This window comes from Lytechinus variegatus, chromosome 1 (assembly GCF_018143015.1).
Source record: "Lytechinus variegatus isolate NC3 chromosome 1, Lvar_3.0, whole genome shotgun sequence".
Classification (NCBI taxonomy): Eukaryota; Metazoa; Echinodermata; class Echinoidea; order Temnopleuroida; family Toxopneustidae; genus Lytechinus; species Lytechinus variegatus.
Window position 1 is genome coordinate 90,237,734 of NC_054740.1, and position 13,695 is coordinate 90,251,428.

Below are 13,695 nucleotides of genomic sequence, written 5' to 3' on the forward strand. Positions count from 1 at the left end.
AAATAATTGCCAATTGGACCACAGTTTCTAATGCATATTGATATCAAGATGCTATGTGAATTAAGAGGGTCGTATTCCAGATCAACATCAATATTGATTTATTTCTTAAGGTCACGGATGTTTTTCCTACATCGATGGATTTCAGTATTTATGCCAATATAAAGTATTAAAGGATTACTAAAGCCGGGGTAACAGTGTGCATAGCTTTGAAAAATTTGTATGACGTGCTATATAAATGCAGCATTATTATTATTGTTATGTCAATAAAAGGAATAAATTCCTTTACATATTCTAGAGACTAAGTACTTATTTGATAAAAAGGGTATCTTTTAGGTCCATGTGAATGTTCGTATCATCTGAAATACAATTTCAACCCTGGTATTCGGATTAAGAATAAGACACAGAAATCCGGAAAGTAATCACCTTCGTTTAATCGTTAATTTTGGAGAGAAAAAATGAATATGACGCTGGTTTGATGAAATTGGTTGTCCATCTTTAAAGTGGCATAAAATACACTTTTTCCTCATAACAAAATGTTTGTGAGACTATTAATATCTTGATGGAAACAGAACTTTGATTAACTTCTGTCACACACGAAACAAGTCCCACCTGATAACTAGCAAGAGGGATGTACCATCTTAAAGATCAGTCTCGAGTAATACCAGATACCAAGATGGTCAATCCTAATCTAATCCGTTTAATCCGCCTTCCAATCAAGGAAAACATAAATCCAATAAAACGGGAAGGATCAATAAAACTAACAAAAAATCTAATTATAATTATGGTAGTCTTGTAGATCTGAGCGAATATAAGTAAGGAACTCGTGTAATGACGAGTTAATAAAAGTTAATAAAATTCTTCTTTTAATAAAAGTTACGCATAGAATAGGTCATTCATTTTTTCGAACGGTTTTAGTGTTATCAGTTAAATCAGTAAACTGAATTTAGATTCTTTGTATCAAGCACATTTTGATGCAAAGTAATGGTGCCACACTTCAACTAAATTAGCTGGGATAGAAATAGAGTTACACTTTTTAAACATTAAACTAGCATACTAGGCATTACATTTGCCAGTATGTATTATATCTATTTGTAATTTAGTTAGAACTTAAATTTAATGACTTGTCCATGCAGAAGAAAAGTAGGATTTAACATTTAAAAAAAATGCAATTAACGGCAATACGGAAACTCAGGATTAGACAAGCGTTTTACTCACCAACTACACTCAGGTATCACGGTTGTATTTTGAGGAGTGACAAGTGTTCCAGGTCATCTACCAAACCTTGAACTTTCAATTCTGTTTGGATGCCATATGAGAAAGAAAGAAAGAAAGACAGACAGAAAGAACGAAAGAAAGAAATAAAAAAATCGTAATAAAGTCAATCATGCGAGATAAGATATTTAGTTGGATATCTAAAAAAATCACAGGGTCACGAAATCAATAGGACAATATTTTGAGTTATTCTTAGTACATCCCCAATACACCTCTCGAGATAACATACAAACATAGATGTTATCTAGAGTAGATGTGAACTTAACATGTCATCTTCCTGAAACATAGCAGATAATTGACTATCCCAGGATGTGTCATTAATTTACATACCAGATGCACGTATCATAACAATAGTAAAGTAAACAGTGATATTTAACAAGGCGAAGGAAGGAGGGGGGGGGGTCTTCCTCTTGACGTCCGATTACATACATCACCATCTGCAATTCTTCCGGTATCTGACCCAATGCCGTCAATAGTCATTGACTTGACTCAAACTTCTTAAATATAAGGCAGCCGTTTGACCGAATACTGACCTATACCAGTCTGAGATATTTAGTTCACTTTTACTCTTCCCTTTGAACGTCGATAGCACTTTCCACTGTGGAAGGGACATAAGAAGACTTGTCCGTGAATTGATTTATTTTGACTAATGTCAGTGTGAAATGGTGTTCTTTAAAGGTAAACCAACAATACAGGGTAAAATGCTGCAAGTATCCACTCAGACTAATTTTTCTCAAATTTCGGTTGAAAACGACTATAATTAAGCATGTCAATTTCCATACCTGATACTATGTAATATATTTTTATCCTGGTAGATTAAGTAATGTGGTTAAATAGGCTTTCTTGAACCAAAACACAGCGACATAGAAAAGAATGTATAAAGTGACGTTCAGGGTAGCAGTGTTTGTTATAAGAGTAGAAACAAAGAAAATATTCAAATGAAAACGAAAGGAAAAGTTATCATATAACTCGTAGATCTGTCAATACTAAGGAATAAATCAACAAATACATGACACAAAGGAAATCATATAGATCACCAGGTACACTGCACATACATTTCCATGTTTGCTTTTATTTAGTATTTCTGTGTGTTTATTATTTAACAAAAAAACGCAATATTAATCAATCCTAACTATAATGCTTGGACAATATTCCACTCAACGCCATAAAGCCAAACTGTGCGATCACATGACTCGAATTAAAAAAAAACGTGTAAAATCCTCTCACTGTCGACTATTCAATAAAATAAAGACGTCATAGTAATCAAACTCTCCTCCAATAAATTCAATCAAGATCCTCTTGTTGCACAACACCTCGCCTTTAAAAAGAAGTTTGATTGATCTCCAGACTCCAATTGACTTGCCACCCGTCATCATCCCCTAATCAACTATGGAAGTCTTTTATCACTGAAGTACGCAGAAGACCGCTAAGCATTCCCCACGAGTTTCCCATAAAGTACTCTCCAGCTGGGGTTGATGGAGTGCTGAATATGTAGCTGGAAGGGGTGTAGCCTCTGATAGTATGAGATGGGGTAACTAAGAGGGAATTACCAGCAGGAGCGATGGTTAGGAAAAAGTGAAACTTCTAGAGGGAGCTCTAATTTCATTGGGAAACAAACTTTCATCCAGGGAATATATTCTTCAATCACTAAAATGTGCTTGAAATCTGCAGAAAAATCAAAAAAAAACTTGCTAGGGAAATGTAATTGACTTTCTTCTGGGCTATTCAAACCCAAGGCGAAAATAACCCCTTTTCTTCATAACAAGATCGCCTTAAGAAAAAACGAAGTATAAAAACCATGTTTATTGTCGTAAAACAAACACTACTCCGAACAGTCATATTTCGATCTCCATACAAAATAAATGATATATATGTTTTGCCCCCACTGTCTACTCAGCATGCTCAAAATCTTACGATCGATGCACGGACGTCATACGAAGGCGGCACAGGTTATTTGAGCTTCCGTACGGAAATCGTACGGTATGGAATATTCTATTTCAAGGTCTCCACTGTAAGCCACATGCCGACTAACCATCATTTACCATGGGTATAATCTTGATGACGGTAATTCTTACGGCACACGCCGACTAAATTTTGTAAGTTTCGTTTTATGTGAGAAATTGAGCAACATCGGGGCACATCCATGATAAATGACGACCAGAGTGCCTCTTAGTATGTAAATGAATATAATTTTTAAAGTGATTTTAGTTTTCAGCTACTTCTGCTCATTTTCAACTTGCTTTGCATTTTGTAAGATCCATTTATCATATACAACATTCCTCTAGATTGTTCAAATCAATTCTAATGAAAAGGGTTTATTCAGGTAAAAAACTTCAATCACGTCATGTATCCGAATTACAACAATTTAAAAAAAAAGACAATAGGACATAACATTGAATATAATATAAAACTTATGATGACATGATAGGTCAGAAGGTTTAGATATCTTACTAATTTTTGACTATGATATACTATGATCCATACGCAAGATGTAAATAGAATTGTTTAAGTAACTGTTATTGCTGGTATTATATTCACCATTTTCACAAATATTTCAAGCGACAGCAAAATGGCAGCTTTCAAAAAAAATTGAGGCATCTAGGCTAAGTGTGTATTTTAGGAAATACTTCATCAGGAGGAGCGCAAAATACAAAACGTCGAAATTTGATCTTCAACTTCTGCAAAATGAAAAGCTGTTTTATTAGTATGCCATCCAAATTCTCACCACTTTGTTGGGACACTCTATTTTAAGTTAACATCGAGCCTCGAATGAGAAGTACTTCTCATCAAGAGCAACGTCATCTTGAATGTACTTAAATCAAGTCCATTGGAAAATTAATTGACAACTTGTAGAAAGGTGAACACGACAACAACAAAATTGAAAGAAAACGTCACTTAACAACCAGATTAACCATGTTAACAATCAATTACACCAAGAAGCATTGGTTCACTCTATATTATATGAGTAAGGCTGTCTGCAATAGCATTAACCTCTTTTGGGGGAAATACTTGTGCTGCCAAAGCTGTCGAATATCAAAGATTCAATCAAGTTTCAAAATATGTCTCGTCGAAACAAATTGTTTTTAAGAATCTGGAATTATTCATTTAGACGTGGATATACATGTGTGTGTGTGTGAGTGTGTGTGTGTGTGTGTGTGTGTGTGTGTGTGTATTTTGGGGTATGAGAGAGAGAGGGTGTGTTTGGGATTATGTGACATAAAATATATTTTGAAAAAAAACCCTGAATAATAGAACTATATTTTATTCTACAGAAATTCAATGTTTACTTTTGTAAATCAACAAAGTTGAACATGGCCATGAATATCCGGCCTGTTGTACAAGGTGAGCAATGTTCGATACTTGGCCTATACCCTTAATGATCGTGGAAGACACTCACAATCTGCACCTGACAGATGGTTGCTATGTTCACATCGATCGAGACATTCAGATACATGAACTATACTTACACAGCTTACCATCTATCCCTTTTCCCAGGGAACTCAAGTTAGGATAATCATTTTACCAATAGAATACAGCAGATATAAATATAAAAATATCAATTATTGTGAATTGAAATATTTGAGACAATTTGTGCTTGACACGTTCATAAAACACATTCTAATAATAATGAAGCATCACTCTGATGCAGTAACTTTTATTGCATAGATAATAGAATATATTAGTACGAAGTACGATAATCTATAGAAAGGAAGGGTAAAAGAAGTGTTGTATCTAATAATAATAATGAACATACATCATGTATACTATAGGATAGATTATCATCATCGAGTGTCTATGGGCCATGAAATAATTTTTGGTAATTGTCTTAATCCGTAATTCCAATTTTGTGTTTTGTCTAAAAAATGAATTGCTCTTTTTTCTATTCATGGACCCGTTTTAAAAGTAATTGTATTTGGCTTGCACCACGAGTAAAATAAATGACCCATCTGTAACAAACATGATGCCTCTGCCTTACGTCATTTTAATATCTTGGATCCCTGTCACTCTTGATTTCAAAGTATCTAACCATCAAACTTATCAAAATATACTAAGGAAGAGGTTCACTTAAAAATCGTCATCGCTTAAAATCGCAGTCGTCAACATAATCGCTTGCTTCCCATCATCAGCAAAGACAACCAAAAATCAATTATTTCTTTTTAGCGTGAAACGCAAATGAATTATAAAAAAAATATTTAAAGTGTCAGTCCACTTCTGTGTGAAAGATTTATTGAAACTAACATCCAATGAATAACTGCTTACACTGAATTAAGCTAGTTGTATGTCAATCCGATCCCCCATTTCAAAGCAGGTCGATACTTCTGAGTAAACTGCCTAAGGGTCTTGCATTAATTACAACAAACTGACAACACGTTGCTGTTCGAGGCAAATTCTGGTCAGAAAATGCATCCAAAAGAAAAAGGGGAAAACGAAAGTAAATCAGCGGTCGAACTAAGATTATATTTTCATACACAGCAAAAACTGTGGTGTTAACCGGTGTACATTGGTGGTGTTAGTTTTACACCTATAGGTGTTATTACAACAGCTATGGTTGTTACATTTACACTCTTTGGTGTTATGTTCAATCTCCAGGGTGTTATTTTAACACCTCAGGGTGTTGTCCTCTATTTACACCAATTGGTCAGTTTTTAACACCACAGTTTTTACAGTGTACTATAAGTAAAAGAATCCTAATATCTTAATGGAAATGGTGTAAACTTGAGTAGACCATCCCCTGGAGCTTTTTGAAAAATTGCACGTTTACAGCTAATGAAGAAAAGGACAAAAGAAATTTACTGGATCTTTTCCCTCATGAAGAATATTGCCTCTCACACCCCATTCTCCGTCTATTTAATTTCCTCCAAGAAATATATGTGAACTTGGCAAGGCTACCTTAGATCATGTCAGAAGCTAACTTATCTTGAGTTGGTCTTGGACCCCTTAGGCAAGGACGTAATCACCAACTTACGCCAAACCATTCTTGGATTGGCGGAGCAGTACATGTTTCCCAAAGATGGTCTCAATAACAACCAAAAGAGATTAATTGGATAGTGTATTTTACCTTCTCCAACCATAATTGACATTTTCTAGTCTGAAGTCGCGCTAAACTCCTTAGTATCTCATAATATGCCAATTAGGGTCGATGCAAAACACGAAGAATGGCCATGATAGCAAGGATTTAGTCTCAATTTCGTGAGACTCGGTACCTCTAGGAACTTGATGTTTACAAATAATCTTCACCGATCAGGTTCGAGGAATGGTTAAGCATTCTGGAGATAGATTGTTATGGCTCTAAGTCAGAATTGCTCTAAATCAGAATAATAACATGAAAGAGCAAACAAATGGGTGCTCATGGCGGAGGGGTTCAAACAAAAGACTTTGAATCAATATGAAATGCATTTAATGTTGAACAGACAGTTAATTTCTAATGGCTTCCTCCATTACAAGAATCACTTCAATGTCACAATTTACCACAAGAGATCCATATCCACAATTATGACGACTCATCACGTGTAATGATTGTATCAAAAGAGACATGACTTTCGTTATGACGTTTTGAAGATGTCTAGATCGTTGCCATTTATGACAAGGTTAAAAAACTCTATTGGGAGTGGGCATGAAATCAGCCTCCTCCTTCATACATGTCAGATGGGCAGGATGATATATAATCAGTGTCAATCCATATTGCATTACTGAGGTTAAACGTTTGTCACCAACTTGAAGTTGCTACAGAAGGATGGCGGTCGTTGATGGGGATGATGTATGTAAATGGGAAGCTTCGAGAAATCCCCTAGTTGAGATTTACAACCACTGTAAAATTTATTAGGTAATTTTTTTACCACAACGAGGGTAATTATGTTTGTAACCAATTTGGGGAAGTATTTTACCCAATGTGGGAAGCATATTGTCCAGTAAGGTTAACAATAAGCAGCAATTACTTTAGAATGGGCAAAATTTTCATCACACTGGATAAATTAAAATGCCCCAAAGAAATGCCCAATGTTGGTTGGACACATAATTAACTTCATGGAGCGGTTTTACCCTCTTTTTTAGAGTGCAATGATTTGTCCCATTATTTCAGTCCTTTTTATTGTTTTTTGTGAGGTCTCCTTCTAATAAGAAACATTTCAATTTAATTACATCATGCAATATATTACTTATATTGTTACTACTACTATCAAACCAATAAACTTTCAAGAAAAAATTAGGGGAAACAGACTATATAACAATATAAAGAAGTAGGCACATTAAAGGCTTAAGAAAAGCAATACCCATTTCCATGGTGCCTAGAAACGTCAAGAACTAAAGGTGAGCGAAGACAATTTTTTTTCAGACACAAATAAAGGGAAACGGAAGCGAAGGAAGAGAAAATGTAAGAACTGCCACCCATCTTCACCCCCCCCCTCAAAAAGGGCTTATATTTTCTCTTCAGATTAGCGGAGTGAGGTCAATACCTGTCGTCAAAAGATGTTTAGATAAGAAGAATGGATGCTTTGGATTCGGAGAAGGATTACACCGGACATAGTTCCTGGGGTACTCATATTCTGAATAAAAAATTATTTTACTTTTTTCAACCTTTAATTACAAAGTGGTAAACCTAAAGAAAACGTAATTTTCATATAGGCCCTTTGCATTTTTTGAGATATAATGTTTAAACTTTTAAATCAATTGGACAATTCGATTCAGTAAACAAGACAATATTTCGCATTGCGTTGCCAAAGCGTCACTAAACATGCTAAAACTTGACCCGATCATTCATTGATTGTCTCAGTCCATGTCAGGTATGTATGCACCACTGCATAGTTTCCTTTCAGTAAATTCCGCCGGATGTGCTTCTATTCAATGAAATAAAAGCTTTGGATCTCAATTACTTTCTTTTCCCAAATCCTTATTGGGAAGTACTATGACGTTTCTACAGAAGCTGCTTCTCTTGAACATTACAATCTTAGCCATTCAAAATGATTGTTCCCAACTGAATATTGGTAGACTGTACATGTATAATGACTACATCATCAAGTGACCAATGATACATGGAAATCACATGCTTCCTCCCCATCGTTTAATCAAGAATTCTCTTTCATTGGAATGACACACTTAAGCAGTGCTTGAATTGATCATGACAATTGGCTTGAAATGCGGGAAGGCTTCGTTTTAAGGAAAAATATTTGGATGAAACATGCTCCGGGCAATAAAGCAAACAGCACATCAAATACGATAAACTTAACTTCAATCAATATTATTGTCATGAATTGCATTGATAGAATGAAAACAAATGAGAACTGAAATCCGCTGCTACTTTCACTTTCCGATCAGTGTTTTGGAAATGTACCGCTATCTTTTTTATATCTATTAAAGCTTGGAATGTTTTCATCTAAATTCAGAATAAACCAGATATCCTGAAGATACCTGTCAAAATGGTAAAGAGAATGATAGGCTCATACTATAAGCGATTTGCCCTATACAGGTATAAACCATGTTTATTTGAATATATTTATACAGGGTGGCACATATCATCGGTTTGGTGGTCTTCCATGTGGCCCTGTTAACAAAAGAACAAATGATATCAATAACGAAAATATTAGGTAAGTAATGAACAAGATATAATACAGTAATAACGAACATGTACACAAAGTGAACATGTTATTGAAAAAATATATTAATGATATTAAAAAATATTGGTATCCTTGGGAATTATGTTCATTTGATAATCAATTTTGACAATTTGCTTTTTGCGTTTTTGCAAACAGAACCACAGAGCTAAAACCGTGTTTTGATTTTGTTTTTGATTTTTAAAAACACGAATTTAGAATGAGAAATCAGAAAAAGCCCAAAAGTATTTCTGATTTCAATTTTCTGTTTCTCATCAACAAAAACGAAATCACAGCACGTTTTTCTCGTTGTGATTTCGTTTTTGTGTTTAAAAAAACCGAACTACGGGGAAGAATTCCGTTTTTGCTTTTCGATGATCGGAACGGAAAAGCGACTTATCCATTAGTACCTTGATTAGTTTTAGTCCAGGATAGGCCCCATAGGAAATTGACCAAACCTTGTTTTTTTATATATACAATATTTTTTGATGGTTTCTTGTCAATTCGAGGGTGCTGATTACGAATCTGAATGATGCCACTCGTGTAACCTTGAGCATTTTCCGCAAATTGGCAAAATCCAATATGGCCGCCAAAATATGCAAATTACCCATGAAATTCATAAAATTGTCCGCACATTGGCTGTGAAATGCATGAAATTGTGTGGCAGGAGTGAAATACAATCTTAAAAAATAATTTTTGACAAAATATTTATCTTCCTGATATTCAAAATGGCCGCCATAGGCCATTGTATACACTATCATGTACAATATGAATAGGGAAAACTATTTTTCACAAAAATGAGCACTAAACTGCAAAAATCGCGATGTATGAACGAAGTAATATATGCAAATCATCATTACTAATGAGATATATTACTTATTATGTCAAATATGGGAACATTGCTGTATTTCGATATCTAAAATAGCCGCCACTGGCCCAAAGAGTATTATGTACAATGGCAATGGCCGGGGCCAAAAAATGAGAAGATTGAGCATTAAAAATGCATATTATTAAGATAAACGAGTGGAATACTGACTAAAAACATAGTTGTAAATATGCCATTTATGTGGTAAATGCTGTATTTTGAAATTCAAAATGGCCGCCATAGCCCCTATATTAATCATGTACAATGCGAATAGAGAAACTAATTTTAACACGTGTAAGAAACATAAAATGCATGTAATTGTGATCTATGAGTATAATATTGTCTGACAACATGTTTTATAGCAAGACATATCATTTCTTTTGTCATGCATGAGATAAATACTGTATTATGAAATTAAAAATGGCCCCTATAGGCCCTAACAGTATTATCTACAATGTGAATTGGGACATATAATTTTGTACGAATTTGGATTTGCTTGACTATGACATCCATATAATCCTGTTGTATGAGTAAAACGTTGTTTGAAAACATTTTTTTTTAATCATCGCATTTATAGGTGATAAATACTGTATTTTGACATTCAAAATAACCTCTACAAGCCCTAACTAAATTATGTAACATGCGAACAGGGAAACTAATTTTCACAAGAGTGAGAATCATAAAATGCATATAACTGTGATGTATGGGTAAAGATATTGTCTTAAACATTATTTCTAACTAAATACATCACATATTGGTCGTGGACATGGTGGAGGTAATAAATGGTGTACTTTGAAATCCAAAATGGCTGCCATAGGTCCTAAAAGTACTGTGTACATTGTAACATGGGACATATAATTTTGACAGAATTTGGCTTTGCTTGACTCTAAATATTGCATATAATTGTGAATTGTGATGTAAAGGTAGATAATTGTCTAAAACCATTGTTTCTAACAAGATATATCATAATGTGTGTAATTAAGGTGATAAATGCTGCATTTTTAAATTGAAAATGGCCACCATAGGCACTTATCGTATAATATACATTTTGGGTGGAGAGTGGAGACAAATCATGTTCACAAAAAGGGCATATGGCAGCCATTTTGAATGTTGAAATACAGTATTTATCACCTAAATTACATAAGATATGATATATTTTGTTATAAATCATGTTTTCAGACAACATTCCACTCATACCATTACATCACCATTTGACCAAGCAAAGCCAAATTCTGTTCAAATGATTTGTTCCCATTCATATTGTGTATAATACTGTAAGGGACTGTAGCGGCCATTTTAACTTAAAAATAACCGTATTTATCACCTAACTGGCAGAATAAATGATATATCTTAATAGAAATTATGCTTTCAGACAATATTTTACTCATAGATCACTATTACGTGCATTTATGGTACTCACTCCTGTGAATATTGGATTCCCACTTTGCATTGTACATAATACGGTTAATGTCGATGGCGGCCATTTTGAAAGTCGAAATACAATATTTAACACAAACTTAAAACCTGAATGATATATTTCGTAAGAAAATAAGTTTTTAGACAGTATCAAATTAATTTATCACATATATATGCATTTTAGCGCTCACTCTTGTGATTTCTTTTCTCCCATTTCTCATTTCTGTATAATACTTTTAGGGCCTTTGGCAGCCATTTTGAATATCAGAATACAACATTCACCACATACATGGCATATTAGTAATATATTCCGTTAATAATTATGTTTATAGTCAGTATTCCAACTGTTTAATCTTCATAATAAGCATTTTAGTGATCACTCTTGAGAATTTTTTTGGCCCCCATTGCCATTGTACGCAATACTGTTTGGGCCAGTGGCGGCTATTTTAGATATCAAATACTGCAATTTTCCCATATTTGACATAATAAGTAATATATCTCATTAGTAATGGTGATTTGCATATATTACTTCTTCATACATCGCGATTTTTGCAGTTTAGTGCTCATTTTTGTGAAAATTAGTTTTCCCTATTCATATTGTACATGATAGTGTAAACAATGGCCTATGGCGGCCATTTTGAATATCAGGAAGATAAATATTTTGTCAAAAATTATTTTTTAAGATTGTATTTCACTCCTGCCACACAATTTCATGCATTTCACAGCCAATATGCGGACAATTTTATGATTTTCATGGGTAATTTGCATATTTTGGCGGCCATATTGGATTTTGCCAATTTGCGGAAAATGCTCAAGGTTACACGAGTGGCATCATTCAGATTCGTAATCAGCACCCTCGAATTGACAAGAAACCATCAAAAAATATTGTATATATAAAAAAACAAGGTTATGCCTCTTCTATCCTGGACTATTTGGCCCATCCATTTGAATCCGATACTGTGATATGGAAGATACCGTACTTGTGTGATAATGAGGGAAGATATAAGTTATCAATCCTAAAAGTACAAGATAGAAAGTAGTAAATTTAGACTGAGTCTTGCATCAAGAAAACAGGAGGGTAGGTTTGGACTTTGATGCTAGCGCAGGATACTGAGCATGATGAGGATCCCCTGGACTGAAAGAGAGAAAAAAATGTAATTGAACAGATACAATCAACATTCTCCCTTGAGGATAAGGTTGTTCGACAAAGATTCAGTCTACATATTACAACTCAAAGGGTATATGGAACTATACATTGTGAACAGGAAAAATCAAAGAAAAGAGGGGGTATAGAAAATCAACTGACGTAATGGTATAAACATAATTCCACCAAATTATATGTCTTCAACCAATTTTAAAATACGAAGAAAATAGGAAGTGTACCCCTCCCTTCATTATGTTCACCACTACTCTTCCATTGAGTCACATCTACAGAGCCTACAAACCATTATGCAAGGATACACGTATAGAGTTATCACCTTTCTGTAAGTAGTAAGTATGTAATCATTTGTGTCTAAGTATAAATCCGTGATAAAGGATTTGTATTCGCGCGAAATCAGTCATTTGTGTGTAAGTATACATAAGTATGATTATATCAACAACTTGTATCTAATTATGATATCTGTAATCCTTTAGAGTGTACTCGAATATCAATTAATTTAGGTGCCCTCTAATGTAAGACAGTGGACCTTCATTGTTATTCACTTTCCATAAGTTGTTAAACAATAATTTAAATAACAATGGAAGGAACCTTGTATAGTATATCTTACAAATAATAATGTAGATCTTATTTTATTTCATTTCAATGGTAAAAAAGTTCGGGACTTATCATCAGCCTTGGAAGGGAAAATTCATAGGAAATGACATTCTCGAAGAGAATGAGAAAAATAATATCAATCAAAATGCGCATCAACGTTTATCCGTATCACTCTCGAGCTCAATCGTAAACAAGATGAAGACGGAAAATGAAACAAAAGGGATTCTGGATATCTTTAGGAATTTCGCGACATCACCGTGTCAACAGCGATATTTGCAAAGATACATGTCATGTCAGGACGAATAAACCCTTCTATGTGTATGCCAAGCTTCAACCATCACTAATAATTCCTCTGATTTATTATGAAAATATTCTTAAATCTTAATTCGTTACCCAGCATGACGCAGGCATGGCAAACTGACCATTTCTCCGTGGGGTACAACCACAAATGCCAATCTTATCCCATATGCTCACTGTTGTCCGCACCTCCACAGAATTATTAGTATAAATATTTGAACATTATTCCTGGCATTCCTGGACCAGTTGGATTCGATAGGTTTCCCAATGAGAATACTAAAAGGGCTTCCATCAAATGGTAACAGACCTTAAGCGGAAAATCTTGCTAATATTGAAGTAAAGAAACATGATAAGGTAGGAGATACAGATTGGTTGATGCGATCTAGAGATGAGATAAATTATCAAAGCATCAGATGATAATAACTGGTAACCTTGTCATGACAGGAAAATGGCGGGTTTGAAGAAAAAAAACAGTAAGGAAGCACAGGTTCAATTATCCCGAT

At 34.3% G+C, this 13,695-nt stretch overlaps 1 long non-coding RNA gene across 1 annotated transcript in view; it reads right to left on the bottom strand.

The window, feature by feature from the left end:
- Positions 1-428: 428 nt before the first annotated feature.
- LOC121428122 overlaps positions 429-13,695 on the bottom strand; it is a 52,601-nt gene continuing 39,334 nt past the window's right edge. The window contains exon 3 of the long non-coding RNA XR_005971737.1: positions 429-1,296. This is a non-coding gene — a long non-coding RNA (uncharacterized LOC121428122). The remainder of the gene's footprint in view (positions 1,297-13,695) is intronic.